The sequence below is a fragment of the Ixodes scapularis genome, unplaced genomic scaffold (assembly GCF_016920785.2).
Source record: "Ixodes scapularis isolate PalLabHiFi unplaced genomic scaffold, ASM1692078v2 PGA_scaffold5__190_contigs__length_132052651, whole genome shotgun sequence".
Taxonomy (NCBI): domain Eukaryota; kingdom Metazoa; phylum Arthropoda; class Arachnida; order Ixodida; family Ixodidae; genus Ixodes; species Ixodes scapularis.
The window spans coordinates 10,385,147-10,412,753 of NW_024609880.1; the positions used below are offsets into that span (position 1 = coordinate 10,385,147).

The window sequence follows — 27,607 nt, forward strand, 5'->3', positions numbered from 1 at the left end:
TTTTTTTTCAGTAGGTTCCAGAGAAGTAGACGATGTAATGTTGAAGCCAATGATAGTGTTTCCGTCGCCGGTTGGCGTAGGCCATGACGGAACCAGGAAACGGAGTAGCAGCAGAAACGAAACGTCGAAAAACTTGGGCATTTCGGTAGCGCAGATACTGCCAGGCCCACTCACTTATACAGAATGACATATCAACTTATTTCCGATCTAAAAAAGAATAAGTCTTGATGATCAGGATCCAATGGGCATTAAAAATCTGCTGGACCATGTCTGTTCCCTAATCTCCCCGCACATTTCTTGCAACCAACGACGAAGAGCAGAAAACCTAAGGCCCCCACCGAACGAAGCGTTGCTCGGGCTGCAGCCAGTTCTTTCACCAGCCATGATGTGACAATTGCCGATGAACCCGAAGCAGACGACGATGAAGTAACCCGAACAGACACGAGCGCCTATGTTTGGTGGATCGCTCCACGCTGCGAGGTGAGAACTGATCTCCCGTAAGGCCCCTCGATATGTTTGCGCTTGCCTCGCAAGTAGCGTCAAATGCGCCACTGCGCAAGGCCGGTGTCTCGAGCGGCCCTTGAATGCATATGGTGGCATACCACCGAAATTAGCGGCTTTTGAAAGCGAATGGCGGTGGAGTACCCGCTCGTGTCACGAGTCTTGGGCGTTTTCAGAACAATGGTCGGCTCTACTTGAAAAAATCGCCTTTATCAAGGGACTTTAATCTCACGTAGAGTGCATTCATATACACGCGCGCTTTTGCTTGAGTGGTGACATCTCTGCCATTTTTCCGCCGAATCGTTTTTTTATGCATTTTGAAGTGCCGTTCATGGATTTATGCAATTTGAAGTCCCGGTGTCGTTCAGCTCGAGCGCGTAGCTTTGGCTAATGCATAGATGCCATTTTACCGCCCAAGTCACGCACCGAGTGTACCAGAGCGTCACGCGCTGGCATATTCAGGGCAACAATGGATGTCTTCACCCTGAGGCAGACAAACATGTAGCCACCCTAATCTCACGGCGACGGCAGCGCCACCGTTTCACCAGCTACCTCAGCGGCTCGCGGTTCTCCGGTGAATGGCTCTCGAGTTCCCAAAGTAACCGCCCCCTAGTAACGTTCGTTGCGACTGAACTGTATTCCCTTCTGGTGCTGGTGTCCCCTGTTATGAGTCCTTCACCTTTCTTTTCTTAACATATTATATCAGAGTTATGAGTAGGCTCCGGTTGATGTTGTGTTCAGGAGGTATGCTGGCGTGCGCTAGCCCACTCGGGGGCCGAGTGGGCTAGCACAAACTAGTTCGGAGCACGTGGTGCGAAAGCTAGCGCTGCAGAACCTGGCGATCCCAGGATCAATCCTCTGCCCTGCCCATTTCGAACTGAATGAGCACCGTACCGCCGTGCGGTCGCATATCCATACTGCTTGGTACACGTTAAAGTCCCCAGGCTAGCGGCCGTACTGCACTGGCGAAATTGCTCATCTACAGTACGTAACAACGTCGCCATGTTCTGGCAGACTAAGCTTTCGCTGTATAAAAAAACTTAGGACCAATTTGTTTGTTTGTTTTGTCTTCTTTCTCTTTTGTTTTCGTCTCTTTGTGTGCAATTTTTCATCAGATTAAACGTTTACAACCTCACCCAGCTTACCACCTTACTACATTTGACTACGTTTTGAATCAACGTGTTTGCGTTATGTCGATTGCCGAGGCGGGTTGTCGGAAAGGAAAGGCAACACCGTCATTTGTTTTTATAGCGGATGTACACCTAAGGCCTTTTAGCTGCTCTGTGAAAGCAAGATTTTCTATCATTTCCGCAAAAACGGTAGTCGCGCAAAAGCCTCTCTTGGCATTTTCACTACATCGAATCTTAGACGAGAATTTGTTTGTTTAGTTTTCTTTTACGCACATCTGTGAATGAGATATAAAAAAATTATTAAGCAAAAACATTGCTATATATATAACGTGGCGGCAAGGACTTGTCCACGTTTCTTTGACAATAGCAGCATGTTAAATAATCACAAACTTGCCTGCTTCCTCTTCCTTGGCTGCTTAGCTACTGGAAGTAACTTAAACGGCGATGTTGATAGTTGTGATAGCGAGGCGGATGTCGGAAAGCCACGGAACGATGCTGGAACATCCTCACTTGAATTGGTCGGTCGACTGGCACTTGTAACTGGTGCGGGCAGTGGCATCGGGCGGAGTGTTTCTGGTACTCGCTCGGGAAATATCACGGTAATCATAGCTGATATCAACAAAACAAGAGGATCAGAAACCGTTACAACGCTTCCAAGTACGTATGACCATATTAACAGCATTCGCGAATTTTGAAAATGGATTTTTTTGGTTGTTTTTTCACAACAGAATCAAAACTTACCAAAAGCAGCAAAGCACACCCAGTGGTTTGTCTCTTCGCAACCGGAAAATGTTTGATATAGATGAATGAACCCAGTTCATCTCACCGGGCAATAGAAGAGTTGTGATGCAAGTGCCGAACTAATACAAGGGCTGTATTTTTTTTCTTTTTGTTTTTAAGTTCCGATAAACTGTGTTCAGAAAAGTAAAAGATGAAAGTTTAAGGATCAAAAGCGAGCAGCGGCATTGAGAAGGACAGTCTAACGAGCTATTTCTGGAGAATAAAGTTCGTTTCTTGTGCTTCTTGAACGAAGCAGTCATACTTCCAGGTTTTTGGATCCACTCGACAGAAACCCGTAACTTACGTGCATCGACGTTTTGGATATGTAGAATCTTGTGCCACCCGAAGCCTGATCTGTAAACCGTAAACCTACTCTCCGTTGCTACGTCCATAACATGGCAAATAATTGTGAAAACACAAGTAACAGCGACAAGTGAACCAACATCTTCTGACAATCCGTCACTCCCCGTGGCGTTCGAGCAAGGTGGTATACCCCCTTTTCACCTTACGTCCGGCCACAGCGGATGTTATGAGCCATCGAAGCCAACCTAAGGTCATACTAGTTTACAGTTGCCTTCGAGAGAAAGCGACGTGACCAAGGGAAGTGTAGTCACGTGCTAAGTGTACATAGCTGGTTTGGCTGGGATGACCCGTAGTGTTCTCTGCGGTGAGACACAAGATGAAGCGGACTATAAGGTTATAGGTGGTGCAAGATATCGCCCGATTCAAACGGTTTTGTTCAAATCCGTCCGTTTACACTGTACATTTTATATCCACACAAGGAATGGTGTGCACATTCGTTAGCTGTGTCAAAAGTTTGTCAAGTCAACAGTCTTGGGTAGTAACGCGTTACTAGTTACGCGTTACTAACTGTAGTTCTAACTGTTGTTCTATTACTTTTTATCAAGTAACGATGAAAGTAACAACGTTACTTTTGTCGTTACTTTTCAGTTATTTTATGACCACCGTATTTACTTGAGTAATTGCCGCACTATTTATGAACAAGGCCCTTTCGTCTACTTCCTCACAAAACACATACTCAATCAATCATTGCGTTGCGCATAAATAACGCGGTGCATAACCAGATCGAGAATATGATTTTTCATACAAAAATTCAATCTCCAAAGATGGTATCTTGGCCCGAAGACGTTATCTCTGCCCTGTAAACAGTTGGAATCATGCTGTCGAACGCGGTGATTGGCAATCTGCGTTCTTTGCGAAAAGGCGAACACTCAGGCTTTCTTCATAAACACTGCGGCTATTACTTAAGTAAATACGGTAATATATCAGTGAACGAGTACAATCTAGCTATTTCTTGCATTTTCCAAATTGTCTTTTCCGACATTTCGAGTGTGAAGTTGCCCTTACACGAACTTGTGAATACGTTCTGTCTCGCGAGTCCCAACCCGAATATAGCCACGTTTAGGTTTGATGAAAAAAAAAATCAGTTATCTTTACGCACGTGCATGTACTTTGTGACTCAATACTTACATCTTAGTATCTTAAAGCACTATTTAGATTGGGGTTTTTCTTTTTTCTGCGCAAACGCTTTTTAATCGGGTGAATCAACCGTGAATCAACAATACACACGGAGGGCGCTGCGCATGATTCGTATCTTGATTAGCTCCGCTACTACGCAGTGCGCATGTCTCGTATTTTGATTTGCGCTACTACTCCGGCGTGGTGTCAACAGTCGAGGCGAAATTTACTGCTGTTTTCGCGAGGTTTGTTTCTGAGTAAAGGGCTGTAGTTGAGCTTGTTGGTGCATAATATTCGTTTTTCCTAAGTTCAGCTGGCCGCGTTTGCCCCCGTACAATTCCTTCCTGCGCGCCAGTTGAGCGCCTGTTCTGCAAGGGCAGAAACGTGTCCGCATTCAAACGAGGAAAACTTTCTAACACTAATTTCGAGAAGCAACTGCTGCTAAGCTACAATGTGAAGTCAAAAGCGCACTTTTTAATTTTATGCAATAAAACTTGATGAGAGGCGTTTTCTAGTTTTTTCTAAATGTTTCGTGTTATAGAAAAGTAACTGAAAAGTAACGTCGTTACTTTTTAGAAGTAACTATAACTGTAACGAGTCACTCTTTTGTTGCGGTAACTGTGACGGTAACTTCGCTATTTTTTTACTGAAAGTGACTGTAACTGTAACGAATTACTTTTTAAAAGTAACTTACCCAAAACTGCATGTAAATTCGATCGTTAACATTTTCCTTCCTACTAGCCTCGTCCTTCCTTTTGTCTTGCAAAACGATAAACAGGTTACACTTTATTCACATCTTTGCGGCTTTTTTTGTTTATGCGATCGCATTCTTTTCCCTTCGACCTTCTTTGCGAAAACCCATTCAATTACACGAAACGAATGCGCATGCGCGGTAGGGCGATAAGTGGATGAATTGAGAAGAAAGAGCACAAATTCCAAACGTCCCTCAAAAAGGATTGATTCCAGGACCCAGAATTTTCAGCTCGACACGCACACATCCAATATGCCAACAGGCAGTCTTGTGAAGCGACAGTTATTATGTTAAAATCTTCTATTCTAATCGCACGCATGCACGGATCTGAAGGTGAGGTATTCGCTGGATGTGCCGCAATGTTCAGAATGCTTTGCAAGACCAAGCAGCTGACTTGGCAGTACATAGCTGAAAAGAAGCGGTGACGTTCTGAGTCTGACCATCTTTATTACATCCAAATGCATACGGGCATTTGACACTCACTTCCACGCTACAGGGCTCATCCCGATATAATCAACGCAGTAAAGCCTAAAGAGAATTATTATAACGTGGCGCAGTCTTTTGAATGCCTTCCTTACAGGGCCCCTCCAATCATGCTTAAGCGCCAACCTTTTTTGCGGTTTCTACTTCTCTTGAAGTTCGGGCAAGCCAGCGGGCACGGAGAGAGTAACTAAATATCACTGCGTCACATTTTAACCGGACGACGCGGAAACCTCCTCCATTTAATGGGGTGATCCGCAGTGCCGAAAGCGCGCGAAATGTGACGTCTTTGGTCCTAGGCTTACTACTGGTTAGAGCCGCTAAAAGCTTCTTTTAGCCGAAATACAAAATATAAGTGGCGCGAACTGTTTCAATTATTTATAAAAGTAGTTTTTGTTCAGTATTTTAGATCAGAAAAGAAATAAATGCAGTTTATAAAATACGGTATCAAGAAATGACCCGTCGACATACCCGCCACCAAGCGGTGGAAAAGGCGGCGCATACAAGAAAGGTGTGGGTCATAATATTCATAGCATTCCTCACACCGCGTCAAATAATTAACTGAAATTTACTAATTATGTCTTGAATTATGGAAAGGAAACTTACAGTTCCCATTAAATATTTGTTGAGCGTCACTTAAACTACTAGATAAATAAACTTCAAAAAGATTTCGGGCACGTGGGAAGTGCCGGTGTGCGCCAACATTACCACTAGTGCAACAGGCATAAGGTTAGCGCTGCCAGCACCCAGATGCCAAGATTATAATCCGCGTTTTGGCACAACTAGCACACCGGAAGAGAAACAGACAATAACCAAAATAAGTAGTGGTTTAATTTGGCAAATTCGTGCCAAAATCAAAAGAGAAAAATAAGCGTTGCAGGCGTGGAATGTCGGCGTGACAGCAGGGTCGAGCGCTGGCAATACACCGCATAAGTGAGGGCGAGGACGATACGAGAGAACGCGGGGATGTCAGATTGTCGGGCACTGGTTCGAATGATCAGTGGGTAAACAAACCTAAAGCTAGCTGCCCTTGCCTCCAGTATCACGCGCCGAATGCCATAGAACCGGAAACGCAGGCGACCGGCGTTCGGCTTTCGCATTCGAACGAATTTGACGAGTGTAGTGAAGACAAATGCAGATAGATAGCTTTAGGTAAACCCATTAATCATTTTAAAAAGAGCTCGGCGTTCTGACGTCATCATTCGCTCTCCACTTCTCTAACTCAAGTTATCCATGTGTAGGCAACACCGCCTAGAAGACAAGGCCGTATACGGCCGACGTTTTTGCGTACACTAGTCAAGGCCAACGCTGGATACCAATTGGAAAACAGTGCCGCTTAAGCGCTCGGGTTGGAGTCCAGTTTGAGCCGAACGTTGACGCAGTCGTTTCTATCAGCACTAGGACTTTTTTTTTATCTAGAAGGTGTTGGCTATACCAACGCCTCCTAGATAACAAGGCCGTACTACTGAATTAGATTGCGACATCGGCTAAGGCCAACGCTGAACACATGTACGATGGACACGGCATGATTGCGTGAATGTTCGGCTCAAACTTAACTCGAAGCTGGACAGAGATTGACCCAGTACTCGTGTCCAATCTCTGTCCGTCGTCGGCCTTCTCTGATGACGCCATCTCACTCAGCACTACACCTTTGTTATCTAGGAGGACTTGGAGTGGCGATGTTGCGCATAGACTGACATCGGACCGCCACGTGGAGTATCTCTTGTACCCACGTGGGTTTCTAAATCCTTCGGCGTAGAACGTTTAGAGCGTAGACGATTCGTAACTTGATCCGACAGTCAGGAGGACGCTAAACTGAAGAAAAGAAATATAATTATGAGAAGTGTCCTCACTCGGGAATCGAACCTGGGGACTCCGCGTGAAAGCCAAGCATGGTAACCATTTCCCCTCGCACGTGCTCGCACGGTAACGCGCGTGGCTATAGTTTATTAGCCGACGTGTTTTACCAATTAGCCACCTATATATTATGTAGCCCTGGGCGTATAACTTACCCGCATAGGCTGCATTAACGTACCTTTGAAGCATTAAAAAAACTGCCCGAATACATTTCAAACACCCTCTACATTTCTTCAAATTAATAATCTATTGATTTAATTGGTGCGTAAACTTACTTTTACTTGCAGACCAACACCTTAACCACACGGCCCTGTACGTGGACGTTCGGAATTCGACTTCAGTCAAAGATCTCTTCGAAGGCATCGAAACTAAATACGAAATGAACATCAGTATGGTGGTCAACAATGCGGGGTTTCTGCATTATATTACTCCGCTCGTAAATCTAAGCGAAGAAATATTCGACAATGCAATCAACACCAACCTATAGGTGAATCACTGAGCTTGCTTCCAGTTGTCCTTATTGCCTTGTACTTTACGGGTTTAGTTGTGGTATAGAGATAACCTACAAAACTATTTGCTCAATATACACACTCACGAATATATCTAAATGTATCATGCAGGGTAAGTATAATATACGATTATTTAATACCAACAAGTTACCGTTAACGTGGGTAACTCCAAGAAATGCATAGTCACGAACTTGTGTTGGCTGCAAGAGCTGAAGTGCTTGGTCGGTGGAAGGATCGGAATCAACTACGATGGCCTTGGCCCCTTTCCCTGTAGAGAGGAGGAGGCCAGGAGATTCTTGCACTGACGATTTACCCTATGGTATGGTCAGGCCTAGGGAGCGGTCGCGGAAAAGGTGTGGATGAAAATGCGGGTCGCCGTCGTCTCTCTCGCTCGAAACTCAAGCCATTTCATTCGTGTACAGTCGCGGCTTGGCGCCTCATTGAGGGCGAGCAGTGCACGCACCAAATCTTCGAGGAATTCTGTAGTGTTGATTGAGGGCTCAAGAGGTCTTGGTTTTATGTGCCTGCCGTTTCTTAGGTGGGAGTTCGCCACACGACATGGGCCATCTTTTATTTCATAGGCTTGTTTAAGTAAGAAAAAAAACATGGTGGACTCCTAAAAGCCCCAAAATTCCACAGACACGCAAAAAAGGGCGATTTTTGTGTGGAATTCGACGCTTTATCGAATGCCAATCATGCCGTAATCCCCAAAAGTTTATACAAATATTTATTTGTGCGTAGTTTGTAAAACTATAGTCTCCCAATTAAATACTGTTAAACATAACAATCTGAAATCTTTCGAATTCGTCCCCGTACACCACTTTATAATTGACACCGAGGAATTGGAACCTGCTCTATCTATGCCAATCTGCCATTCCCAACATCCCAACGAATCTTTACCCGCAGTACAAAAAGAATCAGGTCTCCTCAATATCAGAGTAATAAAAGCTATAAAGCTAAAAAAAAAAAAAAAACGGTATGCCAAATGAGGTTTCTACTTCTGTTATAAGAGGTGTGCATTTAAAATCTCTATCCTTGTCCATGAATGCCTTCCGTATTTCGCTTCAGTGCTTCCTAAAACGCGATATTAGTTTGACGTAGCTTTCATGAAACGTATTCACCTAAATTCTCCTCGTATACTGGAGGCTGGAATTAAAACTTATTTGTATTTTCGTGTAATTGCAACGTGATTGCGAGTTTCTGAACGTATCTAGCTAAAACTATGCACAGAGGGGACCGAAGAATGTGCATTGATGCTTAAGGCTTTCTCTGAAGAAATACATGAGTAAAAAGTTAGAAATCCATCACTTCGTTTCACTATCTACGGCGTCCGTCTGCTAAAAAAAGGTGTCTGATTGGCGCAACAGCCGACTGATCTCGGTTGTCCCCTGCGCAGAGGCAGCTGAGGGTCGGCGGCAAAAGCAGGGGGTACCACATATTTCAGTGCCAATCGCAGATGTCACACCACTGTTGTCGGTGGACTGTTTTGTAGGTTTCTCTTCTCGGTGAAGCGCCTCACCCAGCGTAGCATTAAAGAGGAGCTCGGAGGTCGCCTCCGAAACTGTGCCCTAAAACGTCGGCGGACCTCTTTCGTCCTGTGCCGCCCCCTGTACCAGAACTCGACCTTGACTCGCATGTTGGGCGTTACCCGCATCATGAAGGAGACTTACACCACAAAACAGCACAAACCGAAGTTGCAGACAAAAAGTATGGACGCGGTAACAACGACAGTGCAAAGAAAACGACGGCATGCAGCCGAAGAAGTTTTTTCCGACAAGATCCTAAAGCTAACTTATTTTAGGTTTTCTCGTTTTGTCCTAATTTTGTGTATTTTATTGGAACAACAAAACAATAAAAAAATAACCTGCACTCACAATGCGCTCAGAAAAAGAACGCATCACTTCTGACTAAGAACAGCCGTCTGCTATTAGAGTTTTATTATTGAGTACAGGAGCAAGCGCAAACTGTGAGCGTTTGCGTTAGCATTTTGCGCTTCACGATGCGCATGCGTGTCGTCCCCATGTGGCAATTCAGGAAGCAGCTGGGCTCCGTGCATGCGCAATATGGTACACGTAGCACTAACGCAAAGGCACAGCGCTTGCGTTGGCTCGTGTACGCAAGATTCGATTTAGTATTGTGTATACAAGCGAACGCAGGCGCTGCTTGTTTGCGTTAGCATTGTGTGTTGCACACAGCACGTGCGCGCTCTTGGAATGCGGTCTTTGATTCGCGCATGGAAACGACGTGCACGCGCAGCATGGAGCACAAAATGTAAACGGAAAAGCATAGCGCTCGCGTTCGCTTCTATACAAAGTAACAAAACTATCTACTTCAAGTCAATATTACCGAGGATGGAATAAGCGCCCGTAGTGGCCGCCTGCAATATTACGTTTCGCAATCTGACGTCTGTTGTGCCACCCAGACGCCGTTTGTTAGCAGCGGACCCCGTAGGTAGGGATTTAAAGTGCATGATTTCTAACTTCTTATTATAGTCGGTTACAAGTTAAGGAGGTAGTAGAAGCCCCTCCCCATAAACGTGATGCGCCCGCTTCAGACGCCTCCGCAGTCAAGAAAACAGTTCGCTGAAAACGCCCCTTCTGCTTCAATGGATGGATATTGACTACAGACAGACCTTGTAGCGGGCGGCAGCTTGCGCCACCTAGCCGAGGCAAATTACTCGCTTCGGAAGGTTGACGTAAAAAGAAGGCTTCAGTGCAACAAAATTGTTACTTTTATAAGTAATGCATATATGGTTGTTGGTCTTAGTTTGATGACCTTTCTACTCGAATTAGGTACATTCCGTGTATTTCCTGCGTTTGTCAAAAAAAAAAAAAATTGCGTTTCGGGTTTTGAAAGTTGCTACGATACGCCTTTTGACGAATCCGAAGTCGTCTTTCCTTTTCCCTTATGAATCTCAACGTGGAGACAGCGGAATGCGATTCCTTCGATTCTTCTTCGTCAAGAAAGTCTGGTGCAGCCTCGCCGCCTACGCCAAGGCGCCTCTACAAGAAGCATAAGAGCGGCGATGTCCTCAACCGAGTTGCACAGCAGCTGATAATGAACGCGTACGTTCAGGTGCGACACGAACCGCCCGCCCAGCCCGGCCAGCCCGGCCTCACTGTGGAGGAGTCCAGCATCAAAGTCAGCAAACTGCTTGGCGTTGGTGTACGCACCGTCCTCGAGATTAGGAAGCAGGCGAAAGAAACCGAGGGACAAGTTGTGACACCTTCTTGGAAGCGCCCAGCAAGTGAAGGCAAGAGGCGGCGCAAAGTCAGGTACGGCGACTTCACGTTGTGCGCGCTGAGATCGTGCGTCCACCGCTTCTTTCGACGGAACGAGGTCCCCACGGTCAAGAAGATAACGGCCGAATTCTGCGCGAGCACTGAACTTCCCTCGTTGAAGGCTTAGACTGTGCGTCGCCTTCTCCACGACATCGTATTCGAGCATGACAAGAGGGAACGAAACTGCCGGTTGATTGAACGAGAGGACATATTCTCCTGGCAGCAGAGGTACCTGCATGAGATCGCACGTCTCCGACAAGATGGTCGGAAGATCTTCTACTTGGACGAGACGTGGGTGACGGCAGGGCACACTGTCTCAAGTGTGTGGGTAGACACGACCGCGGCCGCGTCTCACGACGCCTTCATGCATGGTCTTTCGACTGGCCTCAAGCAGCCGTCGGGGAAGGCCAGCGTCTTATTGTCACCCACATCGGCAGCGATGAAGGCTTCGTCGACGGCTTCCTGGACGTGTTCCGTGGACAAAAGACCGGCGATTAGAACGAGCAAATGAATGGCGCCCGCTTCGAGAAGTGGTTCGACGGTGTCCTCGACAAACTGCCGACAGAAAGCGTTATCGTCATGGACAACGCTTCTTACCATTCACGGCGGTTGGAAGTAGTGCCGACGACGAGTTCCCGGAAGGACGACATCCGACAGTGGCTGATGTCTAAAAACATTTCATGGAACCCCAAGATGCTGAAGAACCAGCTGCTCGACATTGTGGCCTTGGTGAAGCCACAGCACCTAAAGTATTGTGTGGACACTGCTGCCGAGACGGCTGGCTGCACTGTGGTCAGGATCCCACCGTATCACTGCGAGTTCAACCCCATTGAACTGATACGGGCGCAGATCAAGAACGGTGTTGCCGCCCGAAGCACGACGTTCAAGATTGTCGACGTGGAAAGGCTCCTTAACGAAGGTGACAAGGTCACCACTGACAACTGGATTAATGCTGTCAGGCACGTTATTGACATTGAAGCAACGTTCCGACGAGGCGGTGCCACAAGTGCCCACATCCAGCCCATCGTCATCCAGCTGGATGGAGAGGACACCCCATCCGAGAGTTACCTGTTTGGTGTCGAGCCCCTTGACGAAGCTTAACGTCACCATTATGAGAAAGCGTGGAACATCTCGGAACACAAAACGGTCATTTTAAGGACCACTCATATGCTTTAAAATCGGACTGTTGTTCTTGACCACCACTAACCTCCTGTGTCTCATGTTATCATGCTTCGCTGCTCGTTGCCGTATAGCATTTCGATATGCAGCTACCAGACAAACTTTTTTATTTTTGTTGCGATAATGTCTAAGCTAGTCTATACACTGCACTGTGCCAAGAATCACCAGTATAGATTTCAACTTCACGAAAACAGAAGTTTGCAGCCCATCTACGGCAAAGACATCAGATGCCATATTGACCCTTCCCGCTCTCTAAACATCTTTGCTACGCAACAAATAGAATTTTGATTGCAAATAAGTTCTTTTTTTGTCTAAGATAAACGACACAACAGATCACTGCCAGTGATCCGCTTTAAAGCATAAATGGGACGTCTGGGGCCATTTACCTGACTGAGGCCTCTGGGAATAACAAAGCCGTGTGTTAGCACAGTGGATAGCGACATCGCAGTACCAGTGCTCTGTTTCGAAGTCTAAAAGGAACGCCTATGGTCATTCACATGATTTAGGCCCCTCTGAAAACAACAATAATGTATGTCAGCACTGTGGGCAGCTAACTCTTACTGCCAGTGATCTGTTTCGAAGCATAAACTGGACACCTGTGACCATTCACATGACCGAGGCCACCCTGAGAATGACAGTAATGTGCGTTAGCACTGTGGGCAGCCAACTTGAGCTGCCAATGATCTGTTTCGAAGCATAAACTGGACGTCGGTCGCCATTCACACGATCGAGGCCACTCTGAGAATAACGATAACGTGCGTCAGCACTGTGGGCAGCTAGCTCTAACTGCCAATGATCTGTTTCGAAGCATAAACTGGACGTCGGTGGCCATTCACATGACCGAGGCCACTCTGAGATTAACAATAACGTACGTCAGCACTGTAGGCAGCCAACTCTAACTGCCAATGATCTGTTTCGAAGCATAAACTGGATTGCGGTCACCATTCACACGACGGAGGCCGCTTTGAGAATAACAAAAACGTGCGTCCGCACTGCGGGCAGCTAGCTATAAGAGCCAATGGTCTGTTTCGAAGCATAATCTGGACGTCGGTGGCCATTCACATGACTGAGGCCACCCTGGGAATAACAATACCTTGTGTTAGCACAGTGGAGAGCAAAATAACAGTGCTAGTGCTCCGTTTCGAAGCATAATAGACACGTCGAGAGTTCCCTTGAAGTTGACGGCCATTATGACTCTTGGGTTGCACTTCGGCGAGTTGGCTAACACCTCGTGATGGATGAGGTGTTAGCCAACTTTGCCTGCCCTGTGCGCCGAAGTGCGGTCTGAAGGGGTGTGGCATAGATTTCCTGAATTTAAGAGGCGCCATTGTACTCGCTTGAAATATATCGTAAAAACAGCACCGATTGCTTGACGTGAGAAAAAGTCGGCTACAACATTGATGAAGGATTGGTGAGGGGACGGGGATCTAGGGAATGCCAATGCCAGTAACTGGGCCTAGTTCAGTTCGACTCAAGCTTGATATTGCCCGTCTTGCAGAAACGCTGTGATTAAGTGAAGCGGTCTTCCATAGAGAACTCAGTTTTGAGCCTTCCGGACTAGTGCAATGTAGAGGATTAAATTAAACGTTTTTAAAGCCGATAAGAACCACAATGCACAGATTGCAGCCAGACTTGTTGCCGAGGATAGAGTCGTGAAGTTCCGAAAGGTTGTTTTTGAGTGCTTGGGTGGCTTCTAAAGCTGGTTTAGAATGAATAGAGGTATTTCTGGGTTTTGTGATGCTATAGTCTGTAACAGGCGTAATCCCCTTTTTTAATGGTGCTGCTGTAGTGCCCCCATCAGCTGGCCCAGAGGTCAAATATATAGTGCACATCACAATTTGGGGTCCCTTCTCGTACCCAGATTAAGTGGGTCGCCTCCTGGAAGGCCTGGGGATGTACTGTTGGAGCGGAATCGGAGGATCAGTCTAATGGGCTGCTAAGAAGTTATCCCATACGACGGATCATGCAGAACCCTTCGAAGGCTGAAATCTAAGGCTTGCAACGAGATCAGGTAGGTAGGTGATCGCTTCCCACTGGCGGTGTGCACTCGCCATACCCATCGGCTTGGGGAGGCCCACGTTAACCCTTAGCTCTCGGGCCCGAGCCCGCTGTACTCGTCATAATTTTGCACCAATAATGCCGATAACGAGTCCATCTTGTCCAATCCAGAACCATTTCAAATTTGCCTGATGGCTCCTTATCCAATTCCAGGTCGTGAACTTTAACAGCAGAGGGGCGTAAAATTCATTTCGTTTTTTTGTATAGAGTGCATTTTGTCTGGCAATGGCTATCTAAAAATGATGCCTGCGGTAGTGTTTAAGTAACGCGGCTCAGAAACAGAATTTTTATGCGGTGCCACTTGATCATTTCATCAAATGACATTTCCCCGACAGTTTTTTTCATCAACGCTGCGACGTTTTATCAACAGGTTGTTTTATCGACACTCAGTCATCGACATAACTTGCTATGTTTCGTCGACAAAGATTTTTGTTTGGTTGGGGGTGCGCTGGTTTGTTGGTGAGCAAGGGTACGGGTACATGCACGGGGGGAGGACCACCCTTACACGCTGCTCTGAAGTGGCATGTACGGGTGTGCTTAGTGGTCCACATTTTTGTAATGAACTGCTGGAGACTGTCGCCACAAAGCGTCGTGAACTGGGTGGGTCGGATAGTTTAACATGTGCCCAGTGAAAAACGCAAAAAAATGTTCCTACAGCGTGCAATTTGTGTGTCGATGAAACTTCACACCACAGTTTGGCAGTATCAATGAAACAATCTGTGTCGATGAAACGAGAGTCGTAAAAAGTTTTTGAAAGGTGTCGATGAAAACACAGAAACCCTTCTTTCCGATGGTTCCATGGAGGCTCTGACAATGAGGACGGCAAAGTTGCCTCCAAGAAGCTCAATATGTTTTTTACACGAGTCTGTCTTTGTCAAGGCAGACCAGGAAGATGATTGCAGAATCTGAAGAGCTCGTTCGCGGCTACGGCCTGGTATAATGCAGAGATAAACATACATCAGAAATGTAATTAGGCGGTTTGAGCTGTTGCTTGATTCAAACATTGATGATTTTATTTTTATAAAGACAAATCATTCTGCCACTTGCATTCGGACCAAGATCAGGACATCTGAGTATTCGGTATGTTTTCAATTCTTGATTTAAACAAATATTTCGCACACAAGAAAGCCACAATTCATGGAGCGGGAAGCTGCCCTTGCAATAAATTTTTATTTACATACTTTTCATATTTCAGAAATTATCAAACCAACTCTGCGATCCAATATTGTGGACACCTTTTCCTTCTAAAGTAAATTGGAAAGGTTGGTGCGTGTTTACCGATAATACCTCAGGCCGCGACACGACGCGAGTGCAGGTACACGCGTCACGTACCCGGGTTACGAAGCATAAACATACGACTGACAGGGCCTCTGAAGAGCAAGCAGAATGTTTGGAAGCATTTGAGAGAACCAAATCTGGTTCCCTCAGATTCTCTGATATATTTTTCCAAAAGAAGACATCAGCTTCTTAACGTCCAAAACAATGTCAATTAGATGTTTTGTAACATACGCATCAGTGGCTTTATCATTTGTATTCCACATGTATGTAACAGGGTGCACCCGCGGGTACTATCGCAGTCATAGATTGCCGTACAGCTGATTGCGACGCGGAAACTTGACAAGGACGCCACATTTCACTTACGAATACATACTGCTTCAAAGGCGTCATTTCAGTAGACAAGCTATTTATTAACGCCAGCAAAGATGCGGTCGAAATCGGGTGAAGACAGTTACTGTGTTCGTGGTTCACTTATGCCCCTCCCGCACAGCCCACTACACTAATAAAGAAGAGTTTGGTGATTGCTGTATTTTAACGTCGCTCCACGGAAACCACTGCGAAGAAAAGCCGATGCCGTCACGATGTTGAGGCGCAACCTGAGGCAGAGAAGCAGACGGCGTTCGACGTATGTACGACGCTAGGCTTTACTCCAGCATCGAAATTTTCGATGGCAATTCCATCGCTGGATTTTCACGCTGTCGGCAGAACCTATTGCGAATAAAAGTGGACGCGGTTACGACTTAGCGACGTATGCTCGGGTAAGTGAAAAACCCCATTGAAAAACAAAATAATTGCTGCAAGATACTGGAGCCGTAGAAACTCTGCCCGGCAGCCATGTTAAAGATATACATTTGCCAGAACAAGATTGGCTCGGGCAGGTCGTGACGTCACGGAAACAACGGGACGCGACTGGTGGCGGAGGAATACAAGATTCCCTTTGAGGGGCATTTGCCGCTACCTTCTTGATTTGTAACCGACAGAAACTTTGTCCAATGTAATTTATATGCACCTAATACCCGTTCTTCGGTGACCTCTGTACAAAATTTGAGCTCGTTACATTCAAACGCCGTATTATTCGGTTCTTTCAAATAGCCAAAAAATCGGTTTGATTAGCAGTTCAATGTTTCAAACATGTATACTGTACTCCATTCACCCACATTTTAGGTAAATCAGTAGTGGTTACGAGACCAAATGTTTATGGAAACTACATTTATAGAAACGTTCATTTACGCCACGGCCTTCACCTGTTATGCTTCAAGTGCTTTTAAAGTTAAATCTTTCAAACGATACTGGATCTATCTTGTTTCATGATCACCAGCGACAATAAGCCTTCACTCTTTATAACAATGCTGTTTTATGTGGTTAATTTCTGAGATCGTTGCGTCTTGTATCTAGAATAAATGCACATTGAATTTCGTCTTAAATTCAAACGAAGCATTTCGGAAATAACGTATTTTATACAATTGTATCTTGTATATAAATACTCTTCGATTGCTGCCGTCAGATATGCAGGGTTCGTTCGAGAAAAATAACCCCAAGTTTATTGAACGCATGAATAAACTACGCGAGCAGAAAGCTGTAAGTTTACCAGAATGTGACGCATTCAAATTAAGAGAGAGGGAGAAAGTTTAAGGTCATTAACTTACGGGGATCAAATATTTAAAAACGATAGAGACGACGATTTCGAAGAAAATTGGAACAATCGTGTCTGTTTAGCATCGCATCCCATACATGGCGGCGCAACTCCGTGAGTGTCAGAGGCACTGGGTTTACTTTTGGTTTTTGGCGGCGAATCGGGATCGTTGTTAAATATTTTCCGGTGTTTTACCTACACACTGCCCATAGTAATAATAATAATTATAAGAATGCTCACGACTCTTGACGTGATACGTAAATAGACTCACTACGTTGTTAAATTGGCCCTTTTCTTCCTATTTTTGTTTTTTTGAACCAAAGCTAAGAAAGCTCTTAAAAAGCGAGTATGAGGTGATTTTTAGTCTATTTTCGTCCAGTGAGTTTGAATTTTAGAGGCATTTGACCCAAAGCATCAATGAACGCGAGAAAAAAAATAACCGCTGGGTGTGACGTCATAGCCAGAGGTTACGTCTGCCTTGAGCGTGCTGGTTATTACAGAACGCCTGCAGCGAATTTGAATGCTCGGGTATGGCTTAAGGAAAGCGCGGAAATGTCTAGATATCTGCACTGCGGAAATGTTAAGATGTCTGCGTCATGCTATCCTCCTCGCTCCGATCCGGAGTACACGGAGGGGTTGGAGGGCTATTTCGAAAGCCCTGCTGTGGCTACTTGGCGTATCAATCTCAAATACAATTTTGATATTCTTAATGCTAAAACACAAACAAAATCAATTTAGTTTTCGATTTGTTTAATGTACACAATTGTTTTAGTCTTTCTTTTATATTTGCCACCAAAGAAAAAAAGGACGCAAATAATATGTATATCTAAAAAAAGAAGTTAGAGATATAAAAATATATAGCCACCTGATCGAACTCTAACCAAAAATAGGCTCCTCTCTTTTTGTGCTGCTCCCATGCATCCTGACTTTCTATTTTTTTTCTTGTTGATGATATAACATGTTTATTTGAAACATTCAGACTCCGCCGATCTGACCGCTATTGGAAGCTACCGCATTTAAAGAGCCCATTCTCGACTATCCAGTGCGGGTTGATGCCGCTTCAGTGATGGCTGTTCTGTCAGTTGACCTGTCCGTCAAGGTGAAACACTGCTTCGTCTCTGAAGATAAGAAAGTCCGAATTGGCGGGGAATGAAAAGGGGTTGGACTCGATCCTTGGAATATCTTCGCGGCAGACGTCCAGATGTCGCAGTAAAAATCCAGCTTGAGGCTTCAGCTTATACAGAACTTGTGCCTTGTATAGCTCGCATGTTCTTCCCGTAAATGATCCGACGCACAGTAAAAACAGCGACGCCAAATAAAAGTGCCGCTCTCTTCGTCGAAAGATGCAGGCCCTCTGCTTTGAACGCTCCCAAGATCCCGTAGAAGGGCTGTTCTTTTTCCGGCTTGCTGGCGAAGAGGTGCTTCTTGTTGGCGATGCCACCCGGCTCCCCGGAACGCCAAACCCACTTCCAGATCGTTGTCTTTGACGGTGGCCTGCAACGGCGCTCGCGTCGGTATCGACTATCGATAGCGAAATTTCTTGAGGCCTTTTTCTTCTGAATACTACATCACAACAACCATGCGTTGCTTTTGAGTTTATTGCTTTACAAGGCACGACAATTCAGCGGAACGAGACAAAAGATAAACGTTATCACCAGGAGGGCCAATATCTGGCTTCCAGAAGCGAAAGTAACCCGGGTGACGTCTGCTAGAATAATTAATATGAGGAATATTCTATCTCAGAAAATGCACACAAGGACGAGAGTGTACCATTTCTTTTCTTTCTTTTTGTTGAATAAAAAACAACAGTGTGCAAGTAAAACACAAGAAAGTTTTGAACGACAACATTTTGGCGTCAAAACCAAAACCAAAACCATGCAGTTATTCCGACACCGACCTCTAACACTGATCAGAGCCGTTTATACTGAAAGAGTTTCGCGAATGGGCGGAGCCTGTTGCCCGCGAACCATCGGATTTTGTGATAACACAAATGGGCGTTATTTTTTTTTTTGTCTTGTATATTCTTGAGAAATCGCATAGAGTTCCTATGAGCCAGAGCCACAAAATGGCGGACGGAATTAGTCTTCCTCCAGGTGTCAGACTATGCTGGTGTGGTTACCAGGCTGTTAAAATCCCTTTAAGAAAGCCAGACTCCCTCGGTATATACGAATAAGAGCGGCGATGTGGGTTAGTTGGTTCATACTGACGAAAAGGCAAACAGCGCACAGTAAACGGGGACTAAAGGAAGTGCAAACAGGACAAGCGCTGACTCTCAACTGAAATTGAGCCAGCGCTTGTCCTGTTTGCACTTCCTTTAGTCCCTTTTTACTGTGCGCTGTTTGCCTTTTCGTCGGTATATACGACTCTGACACTGACAGACTAATGTCGCCATCTATGTGATGCGACGCAAAGCAGACACGATTGTTCCCCATTTCTCCGGGGTTGTCATCGGCTGGTAGAGATCAGTACTTATTTTATTTTATCTTTTGATCCAAGTAGGTTCATGCTCTCAAACTTTTTCATTCGGGTTTATATTTGTTGCGTCAAATTCTACCGAAAATTCAACATTCTTCGAAACATAGTTTTTTTTTCTGCCGGCTGAAAAGCAGGGATTTCCTTTCTCAATCGGACCCTGTAGATCAATTTTGAACATGTGCCTTGAATAGGTAATAGCAGGAAAAATGATTAATTGCGTGTCTTGTCGTAATCTGCTCTATTTTCGTACGACACGCGCTTCGCACCCTTATATTGGTAAAGGTAGAGGAACATTGGTATGGCATAGCGACTCATCTTGTTTTAAACACACTGCATATTTTAGTTTTGTCTGTACCTTTTCTTGACTACCCAAACATAATTGAAATGTTTATGTCTTTCCGACGGTTAGGCATCCGAATACGTATCATAATGATTAAAACGCGTTCCTCTATTAATGAGAATGCTCCTGTCCATGACATACAGATATATTCAAGTAACGAGGTTATTTCAGTGATAAAAATGAAACAGGTTTACTGTGCCTTGGAGTAGCCTTCATCAAACCACCTTGTTAATTAATACTACAAAAGTATCCGCCAAGCGAACTGTTAGGGAAAACATATAACAGGCACGTAATTGATGAATGCAAACAAGATGAAGCCCCAGTTTGATGTGGAATGACATCCGGCATGTTATGACGAGGTTCCCGTAACTTACATATACTGATATCGAGTTGTTTTAAAGTTGGATAATATTTTATTTTACGTTTGTTTTAATTGGCTCACCATGAGGGCAGACAGCACGTGCAATAGCCTGCACTTTTACAAATTTCTTTAATTTTTTAATCAATCAGTCAATCAGTTTATTTTTTTCTTTCAAGGGGTACATACTCCCTGAAATTGTACTTCCGTGCGAAAGGCGATCGTGTCGCCTCACTGGGCTCCAAGGTCCGTAAAGAGAGGGGGGGGGGGTGTGTTAAACAGCAATAGCTCCGAGTTAAACTTCGACAAACTTTCACGATTGTCTCAACGTTTGCGTCGAGAAAGTTTTTTTTTTTTTTTAAATTTCCTTTCCTATAATTTTGAAGAGTATAAAAGAAAGAAATATTGCATTCAGTAACACTAAGTGTATCAGAGTAAATAATGTGCTAAGTAAACTCTTGGAAGTAAAGTCGGTAAATCAAACGGGTATGTGAAGAAATACGTGTGACACAGTCGTGAGACATAATCCCACCTATTTCTCGGACATATGCAGTAATTCCTGCGACCAGATATTCTTACAGAAGTAGAAATAATTTTTTATTGGGAAACTTTTTTTGAGAAACCCAGATATAACCTTGGTAAAAACAAAGGACTATAACTTTTATTAGGTCAACCGTACTTTGTTACATTACACGAATGTAATACAAAGCGATTAACACAAATCTAAAATAAATACCAAAACCTGCTATCTTAAAATAAAAAAAAAATTCAGCATGTTTACTTTTTTCGATGAGAGGCATTTTTGTTTAGTTTACTCTTCCAAAATTATTAGTGAAAACATACCTCCATTTTTTATGTAATAATTATTTTCCGGGTCTGCTATATAGGTCACAAGCATCTAGGGAAAAACTATTTTACTAAAATATTTTTGCTTGAACCTTAAGCACCTATAGTGTTACGAAGATACCGTCGGCAGTGTGGCAAACACGACACGCGATGACAGATGATAGAATGACTTAAGGAGGCCGAGCCAGCTCGTGGAGCCTACGCCGAGATGACCATGAGCGCCGCTGCCCCGTCGACGTCTTCACCTTCCTCAAAATATTGCTAGGAATGGAAAAAGATGCACACACGTAGAATCCAAAATAAGTGCTTAACGGGGCAAACTTGTGCCTGCAAACTTTAAAAGAAAAAGTTCCACCGTATCTTGTGCCGTCTACTGAGGGGTGACTGCTACGAAGTAGCGCGTTGTCTCTGCATCCACGTACGTGGTGCGTTCACGAAAGTTTGGAAACAGAACACGGATTGGCAGCCAATGACATGTTGTTTGAACTTTCCACAAGATCGGAGGCAAGCGGGACAAAATTTAACCCCGTTCCACCTCATGGCAGTCTACTGCGTTTCCAACTGCAGCTCGCACGCGGCAACCTTTCCTGCGTATAGGGTCTCGTACATTTATAAGCAATAGTATAGACAGGCTTTTTCTGTTCTGAAGAACCCTTTCCTGATTTCTGTTTGTTGCTATTTCACCTTTCCCCTTGATAACATGTATTTCTTTATAAATTCGCTAATTTATTCTTCGATGACAAATATGGTTCTTAGGTGTTAAATATTAAATCATACAGACCGACAAATATTTATATAGATCGTCTTTAATATCATCGAGTAGCTGTCGCAGATCCTGATTAGTTATCAGCAATGAAATAATAAACTGATAAATATCAAACAAGAGGTTATCGTACAGATAACTATCCTTAAAGCGCGACTCCAAAACAAGGTGAATGCACTATATTTATATATATATATATATATATTTTTTTTTTTTTTGTGAGATGGTTAGTTAGCGAGGAGATAAATCCTCAAATAAAAATATTGAGGTTGTTAAATTGTACTGCATCGGGATGTGTTTAGTGGAATTATTTATTTTCCTTTATTTCTATTCTCTAGATATACTTAAAATACACAATATTACTTGTAATGTGAATGGCTCTCGAAGTAAAAATAGGTCTTATATTAGACTGGTCTTATCGCATGGCAACCTCAAACTTGAATGCAGCATTTTTTGCTTGCAGGGTACATTTTTGGTGACCAAAGAAGCGGTCAAGCACATGCTATCACGGAATGTAACAGGAGCAGCCATTGTGAACATTGCCAGCATACTTGGCAAGGGTGGCTTTCCAGGACTCGGCACCTACACAGCCTCCAAGGGGGGCGTCATTGCGTTCACCAAGTCCGTCGCCCTTGAGCTGGCGACCAAGGGAATTCGGGTGAATGTGATTCTGCCCGGCCTTACGGACACTCCCATGATTCAGAAGTATTCAGACAAAGATATAACCACGAGGCTAGCGGCAACGATTCCCATGAAGCGTATCGCGCAGCCAATCGAAATCTCGGAAACAATTCTGTTCATGTGCAGCCCCAAAACGTCTTACATGACCGGAGCTTCTATTGACGTTGCCGGAGGTTCAAAAACATAGGTAAATGTTTGTGACGAGTGCTTTCGATTTGAAATATAGCCTCAAATACGGAAAAATATATGTTGTGAGAAATTAATTGATGGCTATGGTAGGAGTCCGTAAATAAACACTCTTGAACTTCTGGAATTGGTAAATAAATTCCTACGAAAAAATTTCCTCGGTGCATTTTATTTATACATTGTCATTTTTGTTTAACGACAACATATTGAAAAAAGGTGTTTATATCAATTCCTTCTTTTTCTATATTTCTGTGTCTCGGCGTAAATTAGATGGGGGTAAGCGCCTACATTAAATATACTAATCAACACAACTTGGCTAATTTTCCTTCAAATCACTTCATTGGTGTGTCAGATTGTAGTTTCAGTGTTTAAAATAGTCATTGTTTGTGACTAGATTGATCAATAAAACTAAAAAAAGGGGGAATATGTCATGAATTATTCAACGGCCATTTCTTTCGCTTTTTTTAACGTGTGACTTTGAAGCTGAATCCCCCAAAACATTAAAACTTCTGCCGCGTATAATTTTTAAGTAGAGGTTTTGAACACCTCCATTGCATTTTTCTGTCGCACATCTGTCAAAAATATGCAACGGGAAATTGTGACAATTTTTTGTATCAAGTTATTCATAAAACTAGGTATTGACTCGGTAAGGATTCATCGCGACACAAATAAGTTAGAGCTGCTCGGATTGCTTTATTACGAATATTTTCTATAGCATTAAACCAAGTAATTAATTACGGCAGGTTCGGTTCGTAAATACTTCAAAGTACTAATGCGATTTGTTTCTTAGCTTGTTATTTGAGCTGGCTATTCTTGTGCATAAATTCAGCACGCGGCTTAGTCGAATTGTTGCTAAGTTGCAAATAGAATCTTGCATTCCCTATTGAAAATTCCATCAAGATACGTAATTTGGGACACTGACTGCCAGTCAGCAGTCTTGGTGGAACGTGATGGACCGTCAGACGTCATCTGATGGTCCATCAGATAAAGTCTGACTGCCACTGCCAAGGGAATTTCATCAACAAGGGCGGCATTTATGAAAGAGTGAAGCTATATGCACTCATAAATATCGCCAAATGCCTCGACAAAACAAAATGTTCGAAAAAAAAAAAAAAACCACGACCACCGTGGATCGAACCCGCGGCCACTTGCGTACAAATCGGACACCTTAACCCCTATGCTACGCGGTTGCTTAGAAAACTCGATTTCACCATTCGTTTTATACGGGATGCTTCGGTTGCAAATGCACTTAAGACTTCAGCATGTTATGCAAAGCACTCGTACATCACTCGCCGTACTTCAGTTCTACTCACCTGCCATGTAGAGTACTTCCGCCCTATAGCGATCCTTTTGTTCGCGCGTCTCCGGCCCAGTAGACGTGGTACACCTTGTCGTCTTCAACTACACCGCTAAAGTCCCTTACATCGTCGGAACTCACAACAGGCTGGGTCTTGTCGAGTAGAAATTCTACTAAAACATAAGACATTGTAGAGCCCGGCCAGGATCGACAGGTTGCAGCAAGCGGGAAAACAAAACGAGTTGAGAGCGATCGTTCATGAAAGCTCGGCGAAGCGGCGAAGACTCTATGGGCGAAGCGAAGTGGCGTGTTGGGCGGCGTTTCGGCGGGCTTCTAATCAAGGTTGTCGGTCGGCTGCGTGTCATATCTCTAACATCAGCGGTTTTATGGGCTCACGTCTCGAAATCGTTTTCTTGTGCATAGACTACTTTTTGTATTCATAGATTTGACGAAATACTGGTATCCGAACGAACTTTACGTCCTTTGACCGTACGTCTGTCTGCACGTCAAAGCTTTTTGACGTGCAGTCAGAGCCAATCGATATACAATCAGAATCGCCACCAAGACATCTTGATGGCATTTCGCGGCGGCCGACGGCCACCAGGAAACCACCAGAAAGCCGACAAGCGGAGTCTGACTGGAGTTTGACTGTCGGTCAGAGTAACTTGTTGGCCAATCAGACATGTTTGACGTACAGTCAGGCACAGTCAGCGGTCCACTACAAAACATTGACTGCCAAACAGGGTTACATTGATGGATTTTTCCTTCGGGTTGCTAAGGTCTCCCTAACGTTATCTTATGTTATAAGGCAGTAATTCTTAAATGGGGGTCCCCGAAGGAATTTTAGGGGTCCGCCAACGCCTGCCTCACCAGTCGAGCCCGGCAAAAAAATTTGTCTTATTTTCAGAATAAAATGAAACATTCAAACTTTCGGGTGAGTTTTCTTGTATTTGTGCCAATGAGAGAGGTCTACTTCATACTACTCTATTGAAACATATTTTTTACCGGAATGTCATTTCAAGTAAAAGCCTATTTTACTGGATTATGGGACTGTTTCCACTTCCAGTAAAACCGTAGTTTACCGGAATGTCACCGGATTTGTTGCTGGAATATCACCGGTTGTTTTACAGGAATGTTCCCGTATTTTTACCGGAAGTTTATTTCTAGTAAAGATCTATTTTACGGGATTAAGGGACTCGATTCACTTGCAGTAAAGCCAGAATTTACCAGCAGATCACCAGATTGGCCGACCTTTACCGTGTTTTTCTTTCTTTTTTCGGACGTCAACGGAAGGCACTTAGGAGGAAGCGTGTGAACCGTGGTTGGTGTACGTTTACCAGAGGCTGGACGATTCGGTAACAATTAGAGTGGTTAGTCCATATAGACGTGAAGGTTCTATGTATTTATTTAACAAGGTCGATACCAGTGAAACAATTTGCAGAGCTGTAGACCAAAGCAATCAGACCAAATAGGAAAAACCAAGTTCTTTGCCGCAAAAGATATATTTCAAGGTACTCACTATGCCGCTGGGTAAATTCCTAGACGCACGGAAGTTCAACTAATAAAACCGCGCAGGTGCACCACACGGACACACACACGTACACTGTCAGCAGCACGTTTAGCGAAAACCACGAACGCGCACAGCGAACATCCGCCGCTGTTGAGAAATCCCGGGCACACTCACGATGTCGTCCCTGATGCCGTCGCCGCGGTGCACCAGGCTTCAGTAGCACGCTTAGCGATAACCACGACTGCGCGGAACGAACATCCGCTGCCGTTGAGAAATCCCGGGTACGCTCACAAAGTCGTCCCTGGTGCCGTCGCCGCGGGTGCACCAGGCGTCAGTAGCACGCTTCGCGGAAACCACGGACGCGCGAAACGAACATCCGCCGACGTTGAGAAATCTTGGGCACAGTCTTTTTCGCTCACTGGATGCTTCTGAAGGCGGACGGGCGAAGAGACGTAAGAAACAGGTCACTGAAAAATATATTATTTTCATCTGCACACCCAGCTGCTTTGGAAGATACAGGCCGCACACATGGAACGAGAAGCCGAGAATGAGCGTTCGTTCCTGGCCGGACGTATTGCTCGTTGACGGACAAGGAAACAGGTTTTGTTAAAAAATAAATAAATAAAGTCAGCAAAACGACCCTCTCGAATTTTCCCCACAAACCCAATGCGAGGGAGAGAGAGTGCGTGGGGACTCGTCCTTGTTCAACACCAACTGGAAAGGGAGAAAGCCTCGGTTCTGCCCCCTTTCCACTCTTACTACATTAGCTAATGGGGCGGCTGCGAGAGGCGGCTCGACGGGTCCGGACCTGTCCAGGCATGCCACCCCATTGCAGGTGCGGCTGAAGAATAAGGTCTACCAGTCCCTCGCAGAATCGGCCTGCTTCCGAGTGTCTTTTTCGACGTGCATATCTGTTCTGTCGAATTTCTCGTGTTTTGCGAGTCGCTGTGAGTTTTTTCGTGACTCCGCAAGCTTGAGAAATGTGAAAAGAGCGACGGTGAGATGCCGGGCAAGTGCTGTGTGCCGCGATACCGCGGAAACTACACCGTGGACACCAAAGTGCACGTGTTCAAGTTCCCAAAGTATCAAACACTGAGGGACGCATGAATACGCGCTGTGCCACGGGAAGACCTCTCCGTCACCGAGAATTCAAGGGAAAGCTTCCTTTTGGTAGACAATTAATTGTTTCATTGCAAATGGAAATTCAATATATTGTAGCGGCGTGGTGAGGCGCGTGCCGGGAACCGCGGAAGACGATGGCGAAGCACGGGCAGACGGCACGGGACTCACTTCTAATCTGGCCTAATTTGGTTATGGACGTCGTTTTGCAAATTAAAAAAACGTAAGTAACATTTGGTGTCAGAAGGGGATTCCCGGCATTTTTCCTGATGGCCCTAGAGATCATTTTACAAGCCGCAAGGACATTTTCTGCGCGAGTGTCAGCACCTCGCTGAGTGGCGCGGCGCTGCCTGGATTACCACCGACCAGAACAGCTTCTTTCGCCATGTTCCATCACTGAAGCAACGCTAGCCGACTGTCACAATCGCCCGGGAGCCCACGCCACAAAGCGCGTAAGTGCGCGCTAGGCTTGAGTGGTTTTCGGACAGGTTGTGTCAGTTTTGCGGTTAAAAGCATTCACAAAAGGTCATGGTGTCTCCTGTATTAGGCAATGCCGGTTCATATCGTTATCGGTGTTAACTTTTCAAAAGGCGCAAATGCGCTGTGGACTTAGGCACCGACATGTTCTGTGCCGGCATAAGATTTGTTCTCTGACATGTCGCCAGGGGTGACAATAAGTGAACCACTTGACCCCCTGGTATCAGGACTCTTTGCATCAATCTTCCAAAAGCGCTAACGTGCTGGACTTAGGTGCTGCAGGCAGACTCTGAGGTCAGCCTGAACTTTATACTGTGTGCAAATGAGCACGAAATTTCATGTCAAGAATCTGCATGCTGAAACGACTTCACTCAAGATAAAATTTTCGAAACAAACAAGTTGAAGCAAACTGTCTAACACCGTAGCAGTGGGGCGTGGTTGTGTAGCAGGAAAATGATCCAAAGATCATCTCTCCAAGAAAACAGGTCCTCAGGGGGAATAGTGAAGCGGCGTGCTGAGGCGCGTGCCGGGAACTGCGGAAGACGAAGACGAAGCACAGGCAGACGGCACGGGACTCACTTCTAATCTGGCCTAATTTGGTTTTGGACGTCCTTTTTGTAAATTAAAAACGTAACAATA

General features: G+C 44.8%; 1 pseudogene; it reads left to right on the forward strand.

Moving 5' to 3' along the window:
* Positions 1–2,002: 2,002 nt before the first annotated feature.
* On the forward strand, positions 2,003–22,566 carry LOC120835998 (annotated as a pseudogene).
* Positions 22,567–27,607: the final 5,041 nt, after the last annotated feature.